This window comes from Eubalaena glacialis, chromosome 17 (assembly GCF_028564815.1).
Source record: "Eubalaena glacialis isolate mEubGla1 chromosome 17, mEubGla1.1.hap2.+ XY, whole genome shotgun sequence".
NCBI classification, from domain to species: domain Eukaryota; kingdom Metazoa; phylum Chordata; class Mammalia; order Artiodactyla; family Balaenidae; genus Eubalaena; species Eubalaena glacialis.
This window is the reverse complement of record NC_083732.1, coordinates 27,484,790-27,499,889: the sequence shown is the minus strand read 5'-3', so window position 1 is coordinate 27,499,889 and position 15,100 is coordinate 27,484,790.

Genomic DNA, 15,100 nt, shown 5'->3' with positions numbered 1-15,100 from the left:
CAGCTTTCTTTTGATTTCCATTTGCATAGAATATCTTTTTCCATGCCCTCACTTTCAGTCTGTTTGTGTCCCTAGGTCTGAAGTGGGTCTCTTGTAGACAGCATATTTATGGGTCTTGTTTTTTGTATCCATTCAGTGAACCTGTGTCTTTTGGTTGGAACATTTAATCCATTCACGTTTAAGGTATTATGGATATGTATGTTCCTATTACCATTTTCTTAATTGCTTTGGTTTGTTTTTGTAGTTCCTTTTCTTCTGTTGTGTTTCCACTTAGAGAAGTTCCTTTAGCATTTGTTATAGAGCTGGCTTGGTAGTGCTGAATTCTCTTAGCTTCTGCTTTTTTGTAAAGCTTTTTGTTTCTCCTTCAAATCTGAATGAGATCCTTGCCAGGTAGAGTAATCTTGGTTGTAGGTTCTTCCCTTTCATCACTTTAAATATATCGTGCCACTCCCTTCTGGCTTGTAGAGTTTCTGCTGAGAAATCAGCTGTTAACTTTATGGGAGTTCCGTTGTATGTTATTTGTCTTTTTCTCTTGTTGCTTTCAATAATTTTTCTTTGTCTTTAATTTTTTTCAACTTGATTACTATGTGTCTCAGCGTGTTTCTCCTTGGGTTTATCCTGCCTGGTACTCTCTGCGCTTCCTGGACTTGGGTGGTTATTTCGTTTCTCATGTTAGGGAAGTTTTCGACTATAATCTCTTCAAATATTTTCTCAGGTCCTTTCTCTTGCTCTTCTCCTTCTGGTACCTCTATAATGCGAATGTTGTGTTATAGTTGTCCCAGAAGTCTCTTAGGCTGTCTTCATTTCTTTTCATTCTTTTTTCTTTATTCCATTCCACAGCAGTGAATTCCACCATTCTGTCTTCCAGGTCACTTATCTGTTCTTCTGCCTCAGCTATCCTGCTATTGAATCTTTCTAGTGTATTTATTCTGTTCCGTTATTGCAATGTTCATCTCTGTTTGTTTGTTCTTTAATTCTTCTAGGTGTTTGTTAAACATTTCTTGCATCTTCTTGATATTTGCTTCCATTCTTTTTCCAAGGTCCTGGATCATCTTCACTATCAGTATTCTGAATTCTTTTTCTGGAAGTTTGCCTATTTCCACTTCATTTAGTTGTTTTTCTGGGGTTTTATCTTGTTCCTTCATCTGGTGCATAGCCCTCTGCCTTTTCATCTTGTCTATCTTTCTTTGAATGTGTTTTTTTTCCACAGGCTGCAGGATTGTAGTTCTTCTTGCTTCTGCTGTCCGCCTTCTGGTGGATGAGGCTATATAAGAGGCTTGTGAAAGTTTCCTGATGGGAGGGATTTGTGGTGGGTAGAGCTGGCTGTTTCTCTGGTGGGCAGAGCTCAGTAATACTTTAATCTGCTTGTCTGCTGATGGGTGGGAATGGGTTCCCTCCCTGTTGGTTGTTTGGCTTGAGGTGACCCAACACTGGAGCCTACCCGGACTCTTTGGTGGTGCTAATGGCCGACTCTGGGAGGGCTCATGCCAAGGAGTACTTCCCAGAACTTCTGCTGCCAGTGTCCTTGTCTCTGTGGTGAGCCACAGCCACCCCCCACCTCTGCAGGAGACCCTCCAACACTAGCAGGTAGGTCTGGTTCAGTTTCCTATGGGGTCACTACTCCTTCCCCCTGGGTCCCGATGCATACATTACTTTGTGTGTGCCCTCCAGGAGTGGAGTCTCTGTTTCCCCCAGTTCTGTCAAAGTCCTGCAGTCAAATCCCACTAGCTTTCAAAGTCTGATTCTCTAGGAATTCCTCCTCTTGTTGCCGGACCCCCAGGTTGGGAAGCTTGACGTGGGGCTCAGAACCTTCACTCCAGTGGGTGAACTTCTGTGGTATAAGTGTTCTGCAGTTTCTGAGTCACCCACCCAGCAGTTATAGGATTTGATTTTATTGTGATTGTGCCCCTCCTGCCGTCTCATTGTGACTTCTCCTTTGTCTTTGGATGTGGAGTATCTTTTTTGGTGAGTTCCAGTGTCTTTCTGTCAAAGACTGTTCAGCAGTTAGTTGTGATTCCGATGCTCTCGCAAGAGGCAGTGAACGCATGTCCTTCTACAAACCATCTTGAACCAATCTCGATATTAAGTTCTTATAAGAAATTCACTTCCATGATCAATTCATAGCATTCATCATGATATTATATGTATATATATTATAGATTATAAATATTATATCCATCTCTATCTTTATCTAATCGTTAATTTTATGTGTTAACTTGATTATTAACGCATAAAATCCCTGGGAATAAGGGATGCCAGGGAGTTGGTAAAACATTTTTTCTGAGTGTGTCTGGGAGGATGTTTTCTAAGGAGATTTGAATTGGTAGACTGAGTAAAGAAGATCATCTTCACCAATACAGATGGGCACTATCTAATTTGTTGAGACTGGGATAGAACAAAAAGTTACAAGATGAGCAAATTTACTCTCTGCTTGAGCTGCAATATCCTTCGTCTCCTGCCCTTGGAGAGCAGCATTCCTGGTTCTCAGGTCCAGACTCTACTTAGACCAGGACCTATTCCATCAGTCCCCCTGGTTTTTGGGTCTTCAGACTCATACTGGGATTTACCGCATTGGCTCCCCTTGTTCTCAGACCTTTGAGTTTGGACTAGAACTGCACCACTCACTTTACTGGGCTTCCAGTTTGCAGACAGCAGATCATAAGTCTTCTTAGCCTCTATAATCATGTAAGTCAATCCCTCAAGATAAATCTTTCTATATATTGATATATATCCTATTGGTTCTGTTTCTTTAGACAACCCTGGCAAACACTATATGGTATATATACATACACACATACAGGCATATCTTGGAAAAATTGTGGGTTTTGTTCCAGACTACCACAGTAAAGTGAATGCTGCAATAAAGCTAATCACATAATTTTTTTGGTTTTCTAGTGCATAAAAAAGTCGTGTTTATACTACACTATTAAGCTTAAATAACTTTCTGTCTAAAAAGCAATGTATTGATACATGCCTTAATTAAAAAATAGTTTATTGCTAAAAAAGGCTAACCATAATCTGACAATGCAAGGTTACCACAAACCTTAAATTTTGTAAAAAATATCATATCTGTGAAGTACATAAAACGATGTATGCTTGTATATGAATTTATTTACTAGACATTAACATTAACTTAGAGATGAAATTTTCTATACAATGATAAGAGTCTGGGAAATTTTCCAGAAAATCCATTTGTTTAATTTTTAAGCTTTATTAATTCAAAGAAATCATATTTTGAAATATTTATCTTGTTCTTAAACATTTAAATATTTTCAAAATTATATATGTAATTCTAATTATAGTGATCATAGGTTTGTGCTTTATAAAGACACACACACTCACACATAGACCTCATGTAATACCTACACTTTTTTAAAGTTTGTATTTCTGATTTTATTTTTTATGTAAACTCTCTTTTCTTCTTTAATTGGTACTGAATAAGTATTTGTTGTTGAATGAATCCTTGAAGATAAGCATATATGTCATAGATCAATGACTAGCAACGCTAAAAAAAAATGCTCTTAAAGTAAAGATATACTTTTAAAGGAGAATTCCCTCCAAGCCAGCCCCATAGTATTCAGAAAGAAGCTGAGAACAGCTAGTGTAATTAAATCCGTTCATTTTTCTGGTTAATTGCCAGAAATCAAATAAGGAAAGAAAGAAAAAAAAGTGCATCACCAAAATTTTAAAATAAATAGCTTCTTAAATTTCTAAAGGCTTCTTGAAATCTCCATTCCTCTGTATCCTTATTTATTTTCCAACAAGAAACAAAGGTCTTTTGAATACTCACCAACGATATTTGGTGCCAAGATCTTAAGGTCCGTCTCACTTTTTTGCAAAAATTTCCTCCCAATTTGTTGTAGTCTGGAAAGAAAGAAGAAAACTCTTCTTGTCTAATTGCAAAGCCAATCCCCTACTAGAATTTCCTGCTTGAGGGATGGGTGTGATAACTACACTAATTCACCTCCTCTTTTCATCTTAACAAATATTCCTGTATAAAGAATAACTTAAAAAAAAGTTTCATGATTGGGAAACATTTATTTAATCTTCTGGTTAAAGGAAAGAGCATGGTTTTGTAACATAGTAAAATGCCAGATGTTGTACTTTGTTCAATGGATAATAAAGAAAGATAATAAAACCTCGTTATGGTTTTCAGGTACTCATATCCTAGTGCTGCTAACATAGAATAAGTTACATGTGAATGTCTCAATGGATATAAAACTTGCTAAAACTCAGGGAACCGTTTCATGTCATTCAAAAACTTTGAAACAAGTAACTTTGGTTGGCCTAAACAGAATCAAAAACTTCATCCATGATAACTGCTTTTCTTAAAATTTTAATAAACCTAGCAATCAAACATTTTTTCCTCAGACCTTGAATGCTTCAGAAGTCAGCAGTTTTGTCTTGCAGTTCCCACATTTTAAACCAACTGCTTTCACTTTTATTATAATTTGTATGCATATATCCTGTCTTAATTATAATTAATAATTATAATATCCTGTCTATATTATAATAATATAATATATGTTATTAATACAATATTATATTATTTTCAGCTATACAGCACAATGATTCCATATTTGTATATTTTGCAATATGATTACCACAACAAGTCTAGTTAACATCTTTCACCATGCATAGTTATAAAATTTTTTTCTTGTGATGAGAACTTTTTAACATCTACTCCTTAGCAACTTTCAAATAGGCAATACAGTATTATTAACTATAGTCACCATGCTGTACATTACATCCCATGACTTATTTATTTTATAACTGAAAGTTTGTACCTTTTAATGTTTTTAATTTTAGATCTAAAAACAAATATTTTGTGACATGACTTACCAATATCATATAGCTAAGTTCTCTCATCTTACCTTTTCACAGTATATAAACTCATATAGAGGTAGATGATTTTGAGTTCAAAAGTTTTAAGCAGGAAAACATTTTTCAACTTTAATAAAAAATTGCCTAGAAGAAGCTTTATAACTTATTTTTTCTGAAGAAAGTAATCTACACAAACTCTAAATTCTAGGAAAATTGAATGCAGGATCTACAGGCTTTATGTAGTAAGATGAGGGAAGCACGATTATGCATGTGCCTTGCCTTGAAGTCTGTAAGACCACATCATTCAGATTATTGAAGCTTATGGTTAAGGTCATTATTTGCTGTTCAAAATTCTTCACAAAATCATTACTTGATATTATATTTAAATTGGTTAAACACATTCTTAGGGTGAAACAATTCAGAAGACATTTTGAGACACTTAAATATAATTCTGTCAATGAAATTTTATAGTGGAACTAGATTTGAGTTCTACTTTTTAAAGTATATCAGTACTTTTTTCTTACTAGAATTTCATCTGAAAACTGTTTCTTATTAACAGTGCATTTTTTATTTTTGACCTGTTATTTTTAGCAAAAATCTTATGAAGAATATTTATAAAGAATATTCTTTTCTACATATGCATTAAAAATTTCAGTTGATCATCATAAGCTTGTATTCAATTTATTTGACAAAACTGGGACTCTATAACACATAATTGCTATGTGCTACACATAGTGAGAAATATGAGGGAGTTACTATGATTTTCACTTCAGGTTATGACTGAATAGTTGTAACAAATTACCACAAACTCAGTAGCTTAAAACAGCACACATTTATTATTTTCTCTTATACTGCTGAAGGTCAGAAATCTAAAGTTAGTTAACAAGTCGTGATCCTTCTGGAGACCCCAGGTGGAGAATCCATTTTCTTGCTCTTTCTAGTTTCTAGATCTGCCCATATTTCTTGGCTCATGGCCACATCTCTCTGAGCTCTACTTCTGTTGTTATATCACCTCCTCTGATCTTTTGCACAAAATATTTCCAAATGTCTTACAAATTCTATGCTAGTTATATCACATTTGATTCAGCTGACCTCCAGGAGCCAAATGGTTACTGTTTATTCAGTTGACTTATTTCTTGTGTTAATAAAAGGTTATATTGTTTGTGTGAGGTTCTTTCACAGTAGACTGGAGACATAGTATTTAATATGTTAAATCATTGATAATTTTGTTCTTTATGAAATAGATTTTACAGAAGAATTAATTGTAAAACATTTCCTCTGGATTTATTTTTTGTCACCTTCTCTTTCTCTCTGTGAGGAATATGTGGATAAAAGGGAACATATCTGTGTAAAGTAAACTGCTATCCTAGAGGACTGGATGGTTTTAAAAAATATTCTATAAAGACAAATTATCAGTAATGTGTTTCTGTAGTGGTCTCTATAAACGTTTAAAGCATATCAAAAAAATTTATTATGCCACTATTGGATCATCATAGAACTTTTATGAAATAATCACAATTTCAAATAAAATGTTGCATGAAATATTTAAAGTGTTTACAGTGATTCTAAAAAATTTTAAAAACCTGAAACAAAATCTATTCCCTAGGAACAGTATAACCCTTGGAAATTTTGGTCAATGCACTAAAATAATAAATGTAATTATGTGCTGAGTCTTTCTAATCGTAATTAAGTTAGTGAACAAAGGTATATTTTATTCCATTTTGGCTTTATGTTATTTGATCCACATGTCTTTTCTTACTTTATGTGGAAGCTCTGGAGCTATATTTACATATGACATTTTCCAAATTTAATTATGGCAGAGTTCAACCAATATACACTACAATATAATCTTTTGTATCCTTTAACATCTTACATTTTACTGTTGACTGCATTTTCATGCAACTCCAGCAACAATAACAAAATAATCCTTAATGTATTTTATCCTCCCCCTCTCATCACTGAGATTCAATGAATTTATAACATGCTGTGCAATCTGAACTGTGCCTCAGAGCCGTGCTTGAATGAGGTCCTTCTGAATAAACTCTGTCAAGCTTGACTCTCCTATCTTGTACATTATCTCAGTAAGAGGCTACATGGGGTCATATTCTGTATTCAGTAGTTTTAATTTATTAAGACACTGAATTATGTTATAAAAACAAATTTACTTTTTATAGTTAATGTGAAAAAAGAAAATGCAATCACCCACAACATTTACTAACCAAATAAAGTCTAAAGACTTTTTGGTGGGAGCAGAAAGAGTATGGATGAACACAATCAATTTTGTTTAGATGAAAAAAGTATAAATTATAGCAAAATATAAGAATAAGAAAATATTTACTTTTAAAGACAGTAATTTGAAAATGTTGAGTTAGCAATGAACACAGAAGTAATGATTCAAATGATTTTGAATAATTATCTTAATTCTCTGACCCTCGTTTCCTCATTTACTAATACTTTACTTATTTCCTTTCTTAAAATCAGGTTAAAATGAAGTAATAGAATAGACAATACTGCAGTATCATATATAGGAAAGTTGTTAAGGTAGTAAATCCTAAGCGTTCTCATCTCAAGGAGAACTTTTTTTTTCTTCTTTTCTCTTTTCTTCTTTCTTTTCTCTTCATTGAAATTTATATGAGAAGATGGATGTTAATGCACCATGGTGATCATTTCATAATATGTATAAATCAAACCATCATGCCATATGCTTTAAACCTATACAGTGATGTATGTCAAAATTGGAAAACTGGAAAAAAATAATATTTGATAAATTAAAAAATTAAGTAATAGAGCACCATTAAAATTATATTAGCTAGTGCCTGATAATTAATTTATCTTATTAGTAATAATATGTCATATGTTTGATAAATCAAGACCAAATATCATAATAAACATGTTGTTTCCAACCAAATGGTAATGCTATTTTTAGTAACTATAATTTATTGATGAGCTAAAGATCTTGATGGCATGTTGTTTTGTCCTAAGCCACTATCTCTGTTTCTCCATCTCTGCTTTCCCAGATTCTTCTTTCCTAGGTCCCACTGCTCATTCCAAATTCCAAAGTCCCAAGGAAAGGTCACCAATTGCCTTACACTGATAAGCTATCTAACTTTGATCCAATTAACCATGTCCCAGGTCTAGTTCAGTTTTGCATGATTACCAGGGGCCACCAGTCTTGGTAAGGAGGCCACCTTACCAACTAGAGCTTGAGAAGGAGTTTAATATAGTGGTTGAGAGTTGGGACTCTGAAGCCAGATCATGTAGGCAGGTTTCCAGGACTGCTGTTTCCAAGCTATGGTAATTAGGTTCAGTCATTTTAGCCTTTCTGTGCCTTAGTTTCTTAATTTATAAAAAAGGATAATAATAGCCCAAACTTCATGGAGAAACTGTGGAGATTAATTGAATTAGTCATGGAAAATGCTTTGTAAAATGTCTGACATTCAGTGAGGACTCTATAAATGGTGGCTGTTATTGTCATCTCTAAAGACTAGGAAAAATTATGTAGATATTAAACTCCTTTTTCTTTCTCACTTTATTTTTCTTACTCTGGCTTAATCACATTAGCTAAGTGTTTGTATTCCCTTTGTTTTACAGGACAGAATGCTGAAATTATTTTCACACAACCTGCATTTTTGACATAGGCTTGAAGGGATTAATAGACTTGATGAGGTAAGTATTTTCAAAGACAAGAGGGAGAAAAGGATTCCTTAAGATCAGGAAACATTAGAGAAAGGAAAAATGATATTTCTGCTGCACACATGCAAGCATCTCTCTTGGATATATCCCTAGGAGTTAAATGGTGGGGCTGTGGAATACAGTGAAAGTCAATTTATAGAAAATCCAAATTGTTTCCCCAAATTGTTCTATGGATCTAAACTCACATGAGCCACTTTTAAAAGATCCTATTGACTTGCATTCTCCTCTCTATTTGGTATTGAAACTGAGAAGGACCATGTGGGACTCCTAGGCACAGGACAAAAAAGGAATCTTTTTTGTCCCCCATTTTTTGTAGGCAAGACTCCAGCCTCCATGACCTTCCCTGAGTTCCAAAGGGCAGATTTGAACAGTTGCCAAACAAGGGAGGAGCATCGAGGAAACCACCTGAGGCAAGATTAAAGGGACCAGAGAAGCTCATCAAGCTTAGGAGACCACCTGAGACAAGATTAAGGGAGTGCAGGCCCTGCACATACCCTAATCTTGTCAGCAACTCTACCCTTGAACCTTCCCAGGTTGGGACACATAGTTTTTGAGGGCAGGAGCCTGCTGTGTCCCACTTTGCCTGGCAAAGCAATAAAGCTATTCTTTTCTACCTCACCTCAAACTCTGTCTCCTTAGGCACTGCTGTAGAGGCTGAGAATTCAGCATTAGAATATATATTTTTTTTAATTTTTATTGGAGACTATTTGGTATTGTTAAAACTCATATTTTTTTCAGTCCTTTGGTTGTGAGATGGCCTCATTAAGGCCATGGTTTGTGTTTCCCTCATTACTTGTTCTCATATGTATTTCCTATTGTATGGAATGCCTATTCACGGAATAATATTCTAAACATTTAGCAATTGGTACAAAATGGCAACAGCTAATGTAAACAGGTACCAGGCCAATCAAAAAAAAAAGATGGATATAAAGGATAGTAAGCTTGTATCTTTGTGTACTGGCTCAATATTAACCCAAGCTTCTCATGTCTTTTGCCCATTTTCTATAGTGTTGTATGCTTTTTCAGTTGTTGATTTATAGTTTATACTCTTTACACACCAATCTTTTGTCAGACCTGTGTATCATAGGTATTTTTATCCCAGGTGTAGCTTATTTTTTCCCACTAAATCCTAACTTTAATGTAGCTAAATTTAAATATCTTTTATTAAGACCTATGGTTTCTTGTTGTTGCTATTGTTTTTACAGCTTGTTTAAGAATGCTTATACCAAAGTCTAAAATATATATATATTTTAGTGGTAAGTATTTAAACTTTTCCATTAGGTTATTACATTTTTAAATGATTTGGATTTGAATTCTGTGTACTTGTGAGATCGAGATCAGATTTCTTGTTTTTTTTCTTTATGGATAATGAGCTTTCCTATGTGTTTATTTTGTCCCTCCTTTCCTGATATATCTCTGATGCCACTGTTTTTGTGTATTAAAGTTCCATATATGCATAATATTTTTGTAAACTTCTTTCTTGTTTCATTGGTCTTTTTGTCTATTCATGTGCTAATACTCTCTTAATTACTTTGTTTTAGATGAATCTTGGTATATGATAGGGCAAGTCTCCTATAAGAAGGGTCTTTTATATGCTTAGAATTTTGTTTTTTAATACTAATTTTAGAATAGATTCTTCTAATTCTGTACGAAATCTTGTTAGCATTGTGTTTGAAATTATCTTACATCTATATGCTATTTAAGGGGGCAAGTCTCTGTATATAGAGTTTTATGTCTTAATTTGCTTATGTCTTCATTGTATTTCAGTAAAGTTTTATAATTTTTCTGTATACAGGTATCTTATCTGCATACAGGTAATCTTTGTTAGATTAGAAAAGGCTTTAATATGTAAAAGAACATGACTTTTATGCTAATCTAAATCTGTGGAGTAACAAACACTCAAATACGCCACAATGAGAAGCTGGGATATCTTAACAGGTTCCCTCATCATATATTTTTATACATCTCTTTCAGAGCATTGTTCATGTTTTTCCAGTTTAAAAATTTCCATTGAAATCTTATCTACGTTCATTGTGTCTCTCCCCAAACTTCTGCTGCACTTGCATTGATATTTTGTAAATTTTAAGTTGAGAGTTACATGTCTCTTAATGTTGAAGGAGGTCGTCAAGAGGCTCTGACTTCCAGTTGACCAGAGAACAGGACCTGGGCAATCAGAGGCTCCTCACCCCCTCTCCTCTCCTTGGAATATAAGTTCTGCCTACCATTCCCAAGTGGGAGCCATTGTCAAAGACACAGACTTGAGAGAGCAGTGAGTAGTTGGATAGATATGTGACTCTATATAAACTTCTAAGGTTCTTTCATGAGGGTGTGGACATCTACTCATCTTGCAGCTGCCCAAGACAAGCCATATATGTAAGTTCTTGTTTATTAAACCTGCCACCTATCAATCTGGAGTGGTCTGCCTCTTTCTTGGTCTCTCCTTGCTCTCTGTATATGGGGGCTAATTTCAGATTTTACCCCTGGGAGCTTCTGAGGTTTTGGACCAACACTCCACAGTTTATTTAGTATTGTAAATACTGTTTTATCAACTTAATGGTTGCAGAAATAAATACCTATTTAATGATTTTTGTCAAAGTGATATTTTATTCATTGTAACTATTACCTGCTTAGTAAAACTTTTAAAACACTTTACTTAAATTATTTTAAATAATTATTCTATACATGGAAACATAAGTATTTATTTAAAAAAAATAAAAGAGCAAAACCAAAAATTTCTTATAATTCCAACGTCTAAGGATTAGCTATCATAATTTAAAATATTGTTTAAGTTGTGTATCTATTCATATACAGTATTAAATCTAAAAATTAGAATAATATTTATTTCCTCCTTTAAAATATAGCTTAAAAATATATTGCAAGCAAGACATTAGACATTGATTTGTAGCATGGTCTTTAATAACCAAATAGAATATCTTCACATGAATGTGTCACATTTTATGTAACACATCCTCTATCACTGTCAAATGATTCTAATGTTTATTATTATGTAATGATGCTTTTGATATTGATGTAATATTCTTGAATATTTCTGTTTAGTTCTTTGAGTTCAAATTCTTAAAAATGGATTTACTGAATCAAAACATGTCAATAATTTTATGGCATTTGATGCAAATTGCTAAATGACACTATAAGGACTAGTATAATCATCCTTGTCTTGCAGCATGATATTTCAAATATCCTATTGAAACCGTGCAACTCAGACTGGGACTTGAACCCATGGGCTGGGACTTGAACCCTGCCAAAACGCAGATTGGGACTTGAGCCCACTGAGATCACACACCTGTTCTCAGGATTTAATGAAGCTCAGGTTCTTGATGTCTCATTACAGAAAGAATTCAGTGAGAGACAAAGTGATACGTAAGATGTGGATTTATTTAGAGAGAAACACACTCGGCAGGCAGACAGAGTGTGGACCATCTCAGAAGGCGAGAGAGGCCCCAGAGTATGAGGTTGTCAGTTTTTATAAGGGTGGGTTATTTCATAGGCTAATGAGTGAGAGGAGTATTCCAGCTATTTGGGGGAAGGGGAGGGGATTTCTAGAAACTGGGCCACCGGCCAATTTTTGACATTTACGGTAAGCCTTGGAACTGTCATGGTGCCTGTGAGTGTGTCATTTAGCTTGGTGATGTGTTACAATGAGCGTATACTGAGGCTCAAGGTCTAATGGAAGACAACTCGTCTGCCATCTTGGACCTATTTGGTTCTAATACGTTTATGTCATGTTCTTGGTCTATGTCATTCTTTTAAAGGTTGTGCCCTGCATCCTTCCCTCCTGTTTCACTATCATCATTTACAACACAAAGTATTCTAAATTTATTCCTAAACTTTAGTTTCTCAGGGTTCTGGCTCTGCCAATCTAATTTGTTTTTGTAACCATTTATCTTTATCTATATGTTTTAATTATAATAATTAAAAAGTGAAATCTGGAATCTAATTTGTAAAATCTGTATTTAAAAAAATTTTTCTTTGTATTGTTATTTGGAACTTTGACCTTTCCAGATATTTTTGAAACATATTATCAAGTTCCAAATCATTTAATATAATCTCTGTTTATACCTGAAATTCAGGTGCTTAAAAAAAAAATTGACGTATTATACTGTTAAGTCTTTTTATTCAGGAATATACTATTGTATAAGATATTCAAATATAGAATATCTTTTAATACCATTTTTGCTTTACATATATATCTAGATGTCTCTTGAGAATTTTATTTTTAAGTCATTTTTATATTTGTTGCTATTGTTCAAGTTCTTTTGTTAATACATTCGGAGGCAATATATATAAATTACCTTCTTACTGAATTGACATCTTGTTGAGTTTTCATTTCGAGTTTTCAGTGTAGCCTAGCATGCCACTAGAGGATGATATTTTTGTCTCTCCCTCTTCATTATTCTTTTTTTATTGAATTTTTTTCCTTTTTATTTATTTATTTATTTATTTATTAACATCTTTATTGGAGTATAATTGCTTTACATTGTTGTATTAGTTTCTGCTGTATAACAAAGTGAATCAACTATACGTACACATATATCCCCATATCCCCTCCCTCTTGCATCTCCCTCTTGCGTCTCCCTCCCACCCTCCCTATCCCAACCCTCTACATGGTCACAAAACACTGAGATGGTCTCCCTTTGCTCAGCGGCTGCTTCCCACTAGCTATCTATTTCACATTTGGTAGTGTATATTCTTTGTGTATTTTACAATTATATTTATTTGTATTTTAGTGTAATGTTTCATAATATTTTTGTGTGGCTTGACCTGTTCTATTCAAACTTTAACGTGATGTTACCAAACTCAGGTTCAGTTCCTTGACACTAGAAAACCAATATTTGAGAGACAAGTGTTGGTTGGAAAGGAAAGGTTGCTTTATTCAGGAGGCCAGCAACCTGGGGAGAAGGGGGGCTTGTGTCCAAAAACCAGCTCTGAAGATTCTGCATGATCATGAAAGTTTTAAAGGAAGAAAGGGGAACTTAATCACAGTTAATCATTTGGGGAGGGGAGCAGAGGTTTTGTTATCTTCCACTGTGTGCAGGCTTTCTTTGATTGGTTGGTGGTGAAGTAACAGGGTGGTGTTCCAAGAATCTGGTGCTCAGCATGAAGTTACCATCCTCCACCTGGGTGGTGGCCTTAGTTCCTGCAGAAGAACTCAAAGATATATTGTTATGTGTATTCCTTGGGGAGGAACCAGGGCCCTGCTTTATTGCCGCACTCTTGTTTTTTGACTGTTCCTCCTTTTGTTTCTGCCTTCCCTCCCTTTCCTGATAAGCAACTGATTGAATCTGCCCTTTGGAACTCAGATGAGGTCTAGGAGGCTGAATGAAGTTTATGTCTTACAAACAGGAAATGGGGGACATGGAAAGGATCTGTACCTGGGAGGGACCACAGTGTCCTGCTCAGTTTCAGTGACTGCTTCTAGTGTTTCTTTTTTTCATTTTCATGGTAGTCATCAGTTTAAGATGGTATTCATTGTCATTGCATGGAAGTATCCTCCAATTCTCAGTATTTAAGATGGTTTATCAGAAATAACTACTGACTTTTATAAAATAGTTTTTCAGAAACTGCAGTTGTCCCTAATACCAATTCTCCCTCATGGTAATAAAACTCTTGATTCTTTGGAGATATAGATTTTAAGCTTAAGAAATATATATTTTTGCACTGCTCTGAGTGTGTGTGACCAGGTGACTAAATGTAGGTCATAGAAATATGAGGTGAGAGATGTGCACAGTATCCAGGACTCTTCCTTCCTGATATGGGGCATGTTGCCTATTTCCCCAATACTCCCTTTAACTGCATGGAATCAGGAGATAATAGACCCCCCCTGTCTTGACCAACAGTTTCATCTTAGAATGACATAGCAGTGAAATCCTTGTGGAACAGAGCTACACCTACAGCTCTGAGATGCTTGCATCATGATCATTACATGAGAGAGAAATAAATTTTTGACTGTTTTGGGGGAGCATCTTTTATAATAAAGTAAATACATATCCTAAGAAGAACCCTATAGAATTTACATAATTTTATTTTTTAATTATGATATATCCTGACTGATTCCCTGAATTCCCTCATATTAATTTATTATTGGATTCTTGGATTAAGCCTTTACAGGTGATGGCCCACATTCCTTCACAAAGTACAGTGTCTTCATATTTTATTTGTCTCCAAAAATCTCCATGATTGAGATTGTCATTAGGTCTTGTTAATATGTAAATGGAAGGCGAGGTATACATTGTCAGACTATAATACTCAAATATGGCTAATCTCAATAAATAAAAGTTACATAGTTTTGCATTCTGAAAATATGTGAACATCACAGTGAAGATGTTCAATAAATTCTGCAAGGACTCACTCTTAAAATGCCTACATGCATTACTTTCTGTAGAGACTTCATCTTGAAAGGTTTTGTTTTCCTCCTTCATACATGCTATAACATTTATTTGCTTTTTGAGTGAATTTTGATACTTGAGTTAATAATGTATCAAAAACCATTTTGAGGTCAACCATACATTTTAATATAAAGGAGTGTTAGATAATATTAAGAAAGTTTTGTTCTAAAAGCAATGTA